General features: G+C 44.5%; 1 long non-coding RNA gene across 3 annotated transcripts; it reads left to right on the forward strand.

The window, feature by feature from the left end:
* Window positions 1-784: 784 nt before the first annotated feature.
* On the forward strand, window positions 785-6,881 carry LOC149122721 (uncharacterized). 3 transcript variants are annotated; one of them, XR_016219818.1, is made up of 3 exons: window positions 785-2,140; window positions 3,902-3,967; window positions 5,379-6,881. It is a non-coding gene; the product is annotated as an uncharacterized LOC149122721 (long non-coding RNA). The 3 variants fall into 3 exon arrangements; XR_016219819.1 differs by lacking the exon at window positions 3,902-3,967; XR_016219817.1 differs by lacking the exon at window positions 5,379-6,881 and having other exon boundaries at window positions 3,902-5,283.
* Window positions 6,882-11,420: the final 4,539 nt, after the last annotated feature.

Raw genomic sequence — 11,420 nt, forward strand, 5'->3', positions numbered from 1 at the left:
ATACCTCTGTCTGATCTATGCAATGATTGATTTTCTTTGTTTAAACATGTATAAAAACCCTAACCCAAGACTATTTGGGGCCGCTCGCCTGTACTGGGACGGGGGCCCCGACATGTCAGATCATCAATAAACCTTACCCTTTGTTAATTGCATGAGAGAAGGTCTCTTGGAGCGTTTTGGGTTGGCAAGAGCAATCCAAGGCTAACATTTGGAGGCCCTAGCGAGACAGCTCTGCTGCCCACGGATGTCTCCAAGGGACATCTCTTGGGGTAAGTAAAGGCGCCTAAAGGATAGGGACTCTGTGCACGTGCGTTTCTGTTTCTGTATCTGGTTGGGTTCAGGCCTGAAGTGGTTTCGGTTTGGGCTGGCATGGTAGACGTTTGGGCTGGCAGAGGTGGCTGGAAGCCAAAACGCTACAGCCCTGAGGGACGCCTAAGGAGGATTGGGAGACTGAGGAAGCTCAGGGAAAACTCCCATTGGGAATTCCCGTGGTTGGGAATTTGGTGCCAGCATCAGTGTTCGTCCTTTCTCTTTCTGTTTTTTTTTTTTTTCTATTGCATAAACTGTTTTCAGACTCATGTTTTGTTTGTACTGCTGAGATTTTGGTATCTGATCAAGCTAGTTGGTCTTTTGCATTTGTTAAGGTACTTTGTTGGTTGTCTGGCTGTTTGTTGATTGTATTCTCTTGTTATTTAGCATTTGTATGGGACGCTGCGATGGCTCCCATTTGGTAGGTTTAGAATCTGCATATGTATTGCCAGCATTGTTGCAAGGCTCTGAAGTGGTCCTGGAGTCTGCGCGACCAGTAGCTTATCTCAGATTCTTTGTAGACACTTTGTGTGGTCCTTGTGTGCTGATTTTCTACACTGTTTGTTCGTGTATATCGTGTTGACTGCTAATATGGGCCAGACTGTGTCTGCACCTTTGTCTCTAACTTTGAATCATTGGTTGGAGGTAAGCAGCCGGGCCCATGACCTCTCTTTGACAGTCAAGAAGGCGAAACTGATCAAGCTCCTTGGTCTTTTGCATTTGTTAAGGTACTTTGTTGGTTGTCTTGCTGTTTGTTGATTGCCAGCATTGTCGCGAGACTCTGAAGTGGTCCCAGAGTCTGCATTTGTAGGTTCTGAAGTGGTTCCGGAACTTGCATTCGTATTGCCAGCATCCTCACAGGGCTCTGAGGCGGTTCCAGAGTCTGTGTTTGTAGGTCTTTGTGTGTTGATCTCCATCATTGTCTCTCTATTCGTGTATATTGTGCTGTCAGCCTGCGATCTGTGTCTGTGTGTCAGTGTGGTTCTTGGACCCCATCTGGGACTCTGTAGGGGGCCAGGCTCCCCACCTCTGTAGGAAGGAAGCGGGTTGCTCCGCAGTGCGGCTTGAGGCCGACGTTCCATTTTTGTCTTTTTTTGTTTTGTTCAGTGCCTTTTTGTGAGTCTCTTTGGTATTTGTTTTTGGCTATTTGTATTTCCTTTCTGAAATTCAGACAATGGGACAGATTTAGACAACTCTTAGAAAGGGAGACTAACCACCCTTTGTTCTGCAGATTGGCCTACCTTTGAAGTAGGGTGGGTGCCTGAGGGCACCCTTGACATCCTGGTCTGGCAAGATCTGGTAAAAACTCCCTTTCCTGGTTAAAGCCTTTTTTACTCCCTCAGAAACAGCCTTAAAAAAGATTTTAGTTGTCCAGGACTGTCCCAGCAAAGCAGATAAAACAAACTAAGACTTCAGCCTCGATGCCGCTCTATTCTGTTTTACAGGGCGACTCTGAAGATTTGATTTTCCCTACTCCCTACCAGCCTGTGGCTGTGGGGCCAGCAGCGGGTCCACAGGAGAGGGTACAAGAAGCAGCTCCCCAAGGGCCAGCAGATCCCTCCACTCTCCCTTCACAGGCAGCAGGGAAACCCCTGCTGTGCCATTAGCAAGTGCTGAAACCCCCTGTGTGTTCAAACAAAGCTGGCCCTTTGAGCCTCAACCTGCAGGACTCAGCTGGAGCCCAGGAATGGCAGGCGGAGGATGGGAAGGCATGCCTCCTGACTTATTCCTCAGGATCCTAACTCCCCAAGCCATACCCGTCCCCCCAGACTGACTCCCCATGGCCAACCAAATGGGGCAAATGGATGGATCTCCTGGACTTCAGGACCCGGTAAGTCACCCTGGGGCACTCAGTACTCAGGCCCGCCTTTGTGTGGAAGGGGGGTGCTTCTGTTGCCCCTCTACCAGGGACCTGCCTGGTGTCTGCAATGGAAAAGAGCTTGTGTGTGGTGTAAATGTGTTTGTGGCTCCACGGCCCTGCAGCTACAGAGTCTAAATGGGCCTTAACCTGCAGCTCCATGTTCACCAGGCGGGCGAAGCAATCTCACTCCGGATCAGTGCCTGTTCCGGAGGTCTTTATCTCTTGTTTTGTACAACCAAGGGGGACACATTATGGGAAAATTCCATTCAGAACCAACTGTTCTAAACTGTATGATAAAAACTTTAAAAATGTTGTCTTAATTTAAAAATTCTTAACAGGTTATTCCAAAATGTAAATGGGTTTTTATCAGCTCTTTTCTGTGCTGCTGTCCCTGACTTAGCTGATAAGAGTTTCATTTGTCTTGAAGGTTTCATGTTTTTCTATTTGTAGTACTGAGACTATGTTGTTTATCTGTTTTTAATGTTTGAGTGATTACCCAACTAATCAAAAATGTACTAATTTTGGCTAAATGGTTTGACTCTGACAGCTTAAATTCTAAATCGAGTCTTCCAACTTTGGACTTCCAGTTGGATCCCTGGAACTCTCAAAGGATGAGACTCTGAATTTGTTAAAGTAACAGCTGCTTGAGTCAATTCAGATTATGTAAAATGTATTAAAATGTTATAAATGGTGTCAGACCTATGCTGTATTCATGTTTTTGCTTTCCAGCTAAAATGGTCTTATAAAAATAAGAGTAAATTCTGTGTATACAAGCCTTTATGTTGTTAACTAAAGTAAGCCAATGCAGATTGGTTCAGAAAATTGAGGTAATGCAAATACCCTTCGGTTTGCTCAGTGGCTTGCTTGCTCAGTTTTACATGTCTTTACATGTCTAGTTTACATCTAGGCATCAGTACTAAGTAAAACTTGGGAGAGTGTATTATGTGTACTTTTAACATCTCAAATTCGATAAGATAGACTGTTTGAGTTTGTTAGCATGTATTCTCATAGGTTGTCCACACATGACAATTCAAGGCTATATAAAAGTAACTACGGGTGTAAAGTTTCCAAAGGTGTGAACAAGTCATAAAAAGTTTTAAAATGTTTAAAAATGGTCTAAATCATAAACCTTAAAATCTGTTTTCACAAAAACTGTAATGTCTATTTTAACAGTGTCTGCTTAATCGGCTACCCTGCCATTTCTAAAATTAGGTCCTGTAAGCTCTTTTTGACTCCGTTAAATTATTCTGAGTTATGTGATAATTTTGTGTACTAACTCTAATGTTCAGGGTTTTTATTTCTGGTTTATTTGACAACAAGAGACATAGAATTCATGTTCTGCCTAAGTAATTTATTGTGTAACAACCAGGCATTGCTAGTTCAAATGTAGATCAAATGAAGGTCTAGCCAAAAGGGAAAAAGTGTGCCAAAAGAGACTTAGAGACGACGGGAGATGGTTATGTGGCAAATGCTAGAAAACGGTTCCAGGAGCCCAAAAAGGCTCTAGTGTCCACAGGCTACACGGTGAAAACCCAGAAACCCAGGCCCATAACCCACTGGCTTCACGGTAAATATCTGGAGGCCAAAGGATGGCAGAGACCTCTGCCACAATTTCTCCTCTAAGTCAGGCTACGCAGTAAGCACTGGTTAAACGCTGGTTAAATCTGAAAGCCCAGGAAGTCAGGCTAGAGACCCGACTCGCTGCCTCACTTCTCCTCTTTTCTTTTCCAGAAGGGAAGTTACCACTGTTCTGCAGGACTCTCCACAGTGATATACAGTTTGATCCCCAGACCTTATGTAAGGGATGACTGACCATTTCTATAATAATGCCTGGTCACAGTATAGAGGACCAAACAACATAGCCAGAATAAGAGGTTAAAATGTGACAGCTAGATTGATTTTTCAGTGCACGCAGCAAATGGGCAGAACTCCCCTTTTAAACCAAACTGAGAAATAGATAAAAAGTTACACTAGTAATCTCAAAGTATACAAGCAGGTCACCACAGTGAATCTTACCTAAATGGTCATAGTTCTCATGGGCATGGTCTTAACTCACAGAAAAATACTAAGTGTCAGAATTTGCCCATGACCATAGTTTTTCTAGCTCACCCTAAAATAAAATAAAATAAAAAAAAAACTCCAAAAATCAGGGACGGGGTTGAGCACCCCCTTGACTGACATCATAGAGGCTGCCTCCTTGGTCCACTTTATTAGAGACCAGGGAAATGAGGAGCAAGCTAGCAGCAGGAGCGATGTAAGGATGGGCAACAGGCCAATCAGTGGCTGCTTTACACGGTGATCCACTGTCAAGGAAACCCAGCAAAGCCAATGCACCCCAAATGGTGCCTGTTGCATTGGGCAAGCAGTTGTTGTAACAGCGACTGCCTTCTGTCAGCTCTGCCAAGAGCACGGTCACTGGACATGGAACTGCCCTGGGTGTCGAAGGACTCCTGGTTCAGAACCACAGACCCTGTGGCCCCGAGCTAAAAAGCCTTTGGCTCTGCCCAGCTTCCAGCTCCAGCCACTGCTATTGGGGATGGCCTAGGGTCAGTAAAATGCAAGTTGCCAATTTCTATCAGCCTCCTATTCAGCTCTCCTCCTAGTCCAGCCATGTAATGCAAGTCAACAGGGTGCCTCCCTTAAGGGAGATTTGCATCTCTTACAATTCTCTTAACAGCACCCCATGGATAGGTCTGGGCCTCACACACCCAGCCAGGCCTTAAAAGTCCATCCAATAGTATTAAACTTAAAAAGCCCTCCCTGCCAGTTCCAGGGGAAAGTGGTCCCTTCCACTCCTGTACTGAGACTATAGACTTGATCTATGCCAGCAGAAGGGACCCAAGAGACAACCCCTGACTAACGCAGATGAGGTTTGAGTCACAGATGGAAGCAGCTTTGTCAGACTGGACCTGCTTCTCAGGGTATGCAATAGTTATGGCATGGCACGTTAGCTATTTGTGCCATGTTCCAGGAAAAATGTTGTCTCTGGGTCAATCAGACTAGACAGGTACAAATCCAAATTCGTACTTTTCCTGGAAAAAGCCAAACAGCTCCAGGAGCAGGCAAAGCAGGGCTGGGATTTCTGGCCTGATATCTGGTCACAGAAATCCTGGCTGTTTCCTCTCCTTGGCCCAATAACTTCTGCAATCTTGATGCTTCTCTTTGCACTGTGTGTTTTTAATGCCCTTGTTTGTTTTGTCTCTAACAGACTAAAAGCTGTTAAACTCCAAATGGTCATCAGGCAAGGCTTCCAGCCCATTCCACTGGACTACCTGAACAGCCCTCTGGACCGAGCGGCACCGTCTTTCCAAGGCCACTGTTGCACACCATAAGACAGGTAGCAAGAGGAAATACCTAAACCCCCCTCGACGCCCACATGCCAGCTTCGAAGAAGTTACAGAAAACGGAACTCCATCCATAATCCCAAAGAAGAATTTTGGGTATTACCTCTTGAAAGAAAAATATTAGGCAGAAAGTCAGTTATGAGCTTATGTGTGTGTGACATAAAGGCCTAATGTGTCCAGCATATGCATCTGCACCTCAGTCATCCTGACAATGTTTCACTGGAAGCCCAGCCTTTGCATCCTGCCCTGCCCCCTTCTACCTGATAACCTGCCAGGTGGAGATCCCCACCCCTTCTGCCTGACAAATCTTCTACAACCTCCCAGATACAGCCCAGTATCTGCATTTCAGTATTGCAGAACAGGTGGGGGGTTGGATCTCATTTTCATAGAGGAGGGGGGGTTATGCGCAGCCCTTAAGGAGGAATGCTGCTTCTATGTAGACAAGACAGGGGTGGCGAGGGACAACATGGCTCAACTATGTAAACGCTTAGAGGAAAGACAGTGGGACAGACTTCAGCAACAGGGATGGTTTGAGTCGTGGTTCACTAAGTCTCCCTGGCTGACTACGTTATTATCAGCACTGGCAGGTCCCCTAGTTGTGCTGCTCCTAATTATTACTATAGGACCCTGTATATTAAATAGGCTTGTCACATTTCTTCGAAAGCAAGTTAAAAATGTTAAACTCATGGTAATTCGTCAACAATATGTAACACACAGGGAAGGGGAAACAGATGGTCTCTAAGATTAGAGACCCTGGCCTAAGAGGAGTGGGGAATGAAGGGTTAAAAAGTTAAAAGCCGCTCCCCCCACCAACCTCCTCTGGTGAGCTTTCCTGACCTCCTTAGACTTGCTCTGCATAGCCATTCTCTATAAAGTTAATTAGTCAGTAAATTACCCCAATGTGAGCGTAACCTTAGTTTCACCTAAGTAAGATAGAAGAAGTCACCATATATCTCTTTGCCTCCTGGACCCCTGACCCCACCATGTGTCCCTTATCGCCATTCAGCTGCATTCCTAGGTATCATCAAGGCAGTTCCTGCAACCTTGTTATGTTTGTTGTGTGGCCCTCCCTTTTGGCAATAGGAGGCTTTTTGATACTCCCTGTATAGGCCATATGGTTCTCTGAGGTCTAATCGGGCCCTTACTCGATATCCTGTACTCCCTGTATTCATAAATCAACTGGTTGTAAAATCACTTAACTTGTATCAATTGTTTACTCTATACCTCTGTCTGATCTATGCAATGATTGATTTTCTTTGTTTAAACATGTATAAAAACCCTAACCCAAGACTATTTGGGGCCGCTCGCCTGTACTGGGACGGGGGCCCCAACATGTCAGATCATCAATAAACCTTACCCTTTGTTAATTGCATGAGAGAAGGTCTCTTGGAGCGTTTTGGGGGTGGCAAGAGCAATCCAACTCTAACAGTCCTAAGTCATGTAGGCTGCCATTTAAACCCACCAATGCTGTAACAGCTAAGAAACTTGAATTTGATGCTCAGTTCTCAGGAAATCATTCCAGCTGAGCCTAGGGCCATTAATAGAGACTCCTTGGATCCTCCCCTGTCTCTGTGCCTGTTTGAAAGAAGGGAGTTTTCCCACCCCAGGTTTCTGGAACAGCTTCAAATTCCACATTGGAAAAGTCTGATAATTAATACTTGAGAGGGATCAATGCACAAAGCAGCTATTCATGCTTCACACTGCTCCCCACCAGGAAGATGAGGTGCAGGATGAGAGCAGTGGGGCAGATCCTTGTCAGATCCTTCTTCCCACCCCTCTGCTGCCACAGGCTCCCTGCTGAAGGCCATACAGCCCCACCCTGCAGGAAGCAACAGCCCAGAAAACATCAAGAGGCCCAGCCCAACTGCATTCTGAGACCACCCACAGTGGGAACCCAGCTTATTTAACTGTGGAGAGTGGGAGTCTTTCTGCCTTCCTTCTCTGCATGTGCAGGTTCCCAGAACGCTGCCCTCTCTCTCCTGTAACCACTAAATAAAGCACATTAGGGACAGTTTGGGTAAGGTTCTGCAGGAGAGAGTCCAGGCACTGGGAGCCTGGGAAGCAGAGGTGGGAGACAGAACAGCCCAGGTCCCAGCCCTGACCTCGGGGGAAACTGCCAAGATCTCTGGTGCCCTGGCACCCACCCTTCTCCCACACATGTTGCCGCCCCTTCCTGCATTCCAAACCTGCAGCAGAAAGTCCCAGAGCAGGTACACTTTCTTCCAGAAACACGGGGAGCAAAGCAGGGAGTGTGGGGAACAGAGTCCCTGGTAACTGGGACCCACAGGTGGACAATGAAGAGGGAAGAAGCAGCAGGAGGCAGGCTCGGGGTGAGCACTCAGAAACTGCCTGGGATTGCACGTGCAGAGCAGGAGATGCAGTAAATGCCAGAGAAGGAGCAGCACAGCCCCCAGGGCTGACCCTGATCAGGGAATGAACTCCCTCTGGTCCAACTCAGAGCCCCAGGGACTGGCTGTAGCAGGCGAATGGGCACAGCCATTCAGAAGGCAGAATATGTTGGAGCTCCTGGGAACTCAGGGAAACTGAGTCCAGGCCGCAACATCCATAGAGACACGAGCTGGCCCTCCCCAAAGGCTGCAGTCAGGGGTGGGTGCCCACAACCAGAGGGCCTTTGCTTTTATTCAGTCCCTCCTTCCTTTCCTTCCCAACCCAAAATCTCAGGGATCAGTTGCTTTTCTTCCTTTCCTGAATCAAATCTGAAAGAGTGACACTCACTGCTGCTAACTGACCCCAAATCCTGGCTCCCTCATAACCTCTGTCTCTTCCAGAAAAATCTTATTTACTACTTTGGCCCTAGAAATCATAAATGACTATGATAGAATGTAACTTTTAACAGAGGTGTAGAAGGCATGGTTTAATATCCAGTTTTGAGAATACAATTTTCATTTGTGTTTTATTGATGTTTATAGTTCTTTTAAGATTTATTGATTTATTTGGAAGTCAGAGTTACAGAGAAGGAGAGGCAGAGAGAGAGAGAGAGAGAGGTGTTTTCCATCTGCTGGTTCACTCCCCAATTGGCAGCAGCACCACAGTACTGACCCCTTATAGTTCTTTTCAAATCATTTTACACTGTCTTTTTATTTATCTAGTACAGAGACAGAAGAATGGACACAGAGCTAACATAGCTGAGTATTCAAGGAGACAGGTTAAGGGGTTAAATGCCTTATATCATAGCATTTATACCTTAGATTAATTCTGGGGACAGTATTATCTGGAATTTACAAAGTAGAAACTGAATGGAAAGAGCTTAGAAAAATACGGTGTTTTTTAATATCATTAAAAAGTCTAAGATAAAGGCTAATCAAGGGTCCAGCACTGTGGCATAGCAGGTAAAGCTACTGCCAGCATGGACATTCCATATGGGTGGAGGTTGAGTCCCGGCTACTCTTCATTTGACCCAACTCTCTGCTATGGCCAGGGAAAGTGGTGGAAGATGGCCCAAGTCCTTGGGCAGCTGCACCTGTGTGGGAGACCCAGAAGAAGTCCCTGGCTGCTGGCATTGGAGCTGTACAGCTCCAGCCATTGTGACCAATTGGTGAGTGAACCAAAAGATGGAAGATGTCTCTCTCTCTCTCTCGCCTTCTACTCTGTGTAACTCTGACTTTCAAACAAATAAATAAATCATTTTTAGAGAGCCAATCAACATATAACACGAGCTTAAAAATCTTTCTTTTCTCTTGGGTCTCAGTTTTTAAAATCTGATTTATCAAATGGAAAAATGTGAGAGAGATGAAGTTTACCTACAAAGGTAATTTACTATAGTTACTTACTGTAATAATTTACTGTAATGATGTACTGTAATTTACTATAATAATTTACTGTAAAGAACCACATAGGATTATAACTTGTCTAGAAAACAAAGGAGATTCAAAGTTGCTATTTTTCATGGTTATTTGTTCTTATTTTTAATATCAAGATAGTATATAAATATTATGCACTCCTAGGTATTTGTGTGTTGTTTGATATGTTTTATTTTTTAATCAGAAATTCAAAGAGATAACTGGGTAACATGGAGTTCTGTGTTTCTGATTACTTCTCTCAATTAGAGATCATGGGATTAGAGTTGGTGCTAGATTAAGAATGCTTCAATCTTTATCCACTGACTTCACACCAGCATTTACTACGTTAAACAATATTCTTTGGGTAGATTGCTCTTTCTTGTCAGACTGTAAACTTCATGGGGTCTAGAAACATATTTGCTTTGACACTAAAACTCAGCATCTTGACAGTCAGTCTTTTAGTTGAATAAATACATGATATACAAAATAAATATTTCTGCCCCTCAAGAACTGCCTAAGAGAGAAGAAAATAGAAATCAATTTGATGACTCTCAGTATTAGGTGAATATATAATTTGTCGTTCTGACATAAGCTTGGTCATAAAAAGGGCATATGAATAATAACACAGAGTTGAAGTGTATGAACACCTAGGGCCAGCGGGTTAAATGTTCACCCTAGCTATGTAAGTCATTCCATGTCAATAGGAGAGGAAGGAGGAAGAGGGGAGGGAGTGTAGGTGGGAAGATGGTTATGGTGGGAAGAATCACCATGCTCATTACTTAGCAGCAAAGAGAGAATCTGTGATCATTTGTTGCTTAAGAAAGGGTGATAGGCATTATTTAATTATAATGCAGGCATCAGTGTTCTTCTGTCTCTGAAATAGGAAGTCTATAACTCAGAATTCCTTGCTGTTTCATCAAAAACAATTCAAAACAAAAACCTAATTAAGCATAAGAGGAAGTTACGCATTAGAAGTCTATTCCAATCTCTAGGAGGTTCAGGGGTTGGAAAATTCATTCAAAATCTTGCTGCCAAATGTCCCACACATTTTCCATGACCACTATCCATCAGCATAAGCTCTTTTAAAAAAAAGAAAGATTTATTTATTTGAAAGTCAGAGTTACACAGAGAGAGGAGAGGCAGAGAGAGAGAGAGAGAGAGAGAGAGAGAGAGAATCTTCCATCAGCTGGTTTACTCCCCAATTGGATGCAATGGCCAGAGCTGAGCTGATCCAAAGCCAGGAGTTAGGAGCTTCTTCCAGGTCTCCCATGTGGGTTCAGGAGTCCAAGGATGTGGGCAATCTTCTAATGCTGTCTCAGGCCATAGTACAGCTGGATCAGAAATGGAGCAGCAGGACTTGAACCAGTGACCATATGGGATGCTGGCACTGCAGGCGGCAGACTTACCTGCTACACCACAGCACCAGCCCCCATAAGCCCTATCTTCTGCAGAACCAGCACCCCAGACACCAGCCACCACATGGCATCCCATGGCACACTCACCCCTGGCAATGTTCTGCAGCTCCTGCTCCTCTCCACTTTCACTGCAAGAATCTGCAACTCCTTGTTTTCATGCAAGTAATTCTGATTCAGATGATGCCCCTGACACAATTGGCTGGCAAGTGTCATGGCATGTGTCCACGGCCTAGCTAAATGCAAAGCTGGAACATTTTAAACTTTTCACTGCCATGGTGAGACACGGACTCCATCTAATGAAGTAGGGGATTTTTCAAGGAGTCTAGAGAATCAAATATGACAAAATGACAAATCTTAACCAAAGAGTGCCGTGGTACAGATGAAGAGAACCCAAAATGTATTTTTCTATCTTTTCTTTTCTGAGTTAAGTGCCTAAAAACAAAGCCAATGAGGGTTAAACAGACCCATTCTGAAAATTCCTTAACATCTTCATTTTCATCCAAATTAATATATTGCTTGAAGAAAATAAATTTTACATAAATGAAAATGCAGTATCACAAACAAGTGTACAGAACATAGGCCCTCAGTTAGCTTCCAACCATCTGGGTCCATTAATGTGTTCTTCCAGAACCCAAGCTGCAGTACAATAGAACCACAGCCTCTGATATTCCTCCTCCAAACTGATGGATCT

This window comes from Oryctolagus cuniculus, chromosome 13, assembly GCF_051225735.1.
Source record: "Oryctolagus cuniculus isolate XC-2025 breed Fujian yellow rabbit chromosome 13, ASM5122573v1, whole genome shotgun sequence".
NCBI classification, from domain to species: domain Eukaryota; kingdom Metazoa; phylum Chordata; class Mammalia; order Lagomorpha; family Leporidae; genus Oryctolagus; species Oryctolagus cuniculus.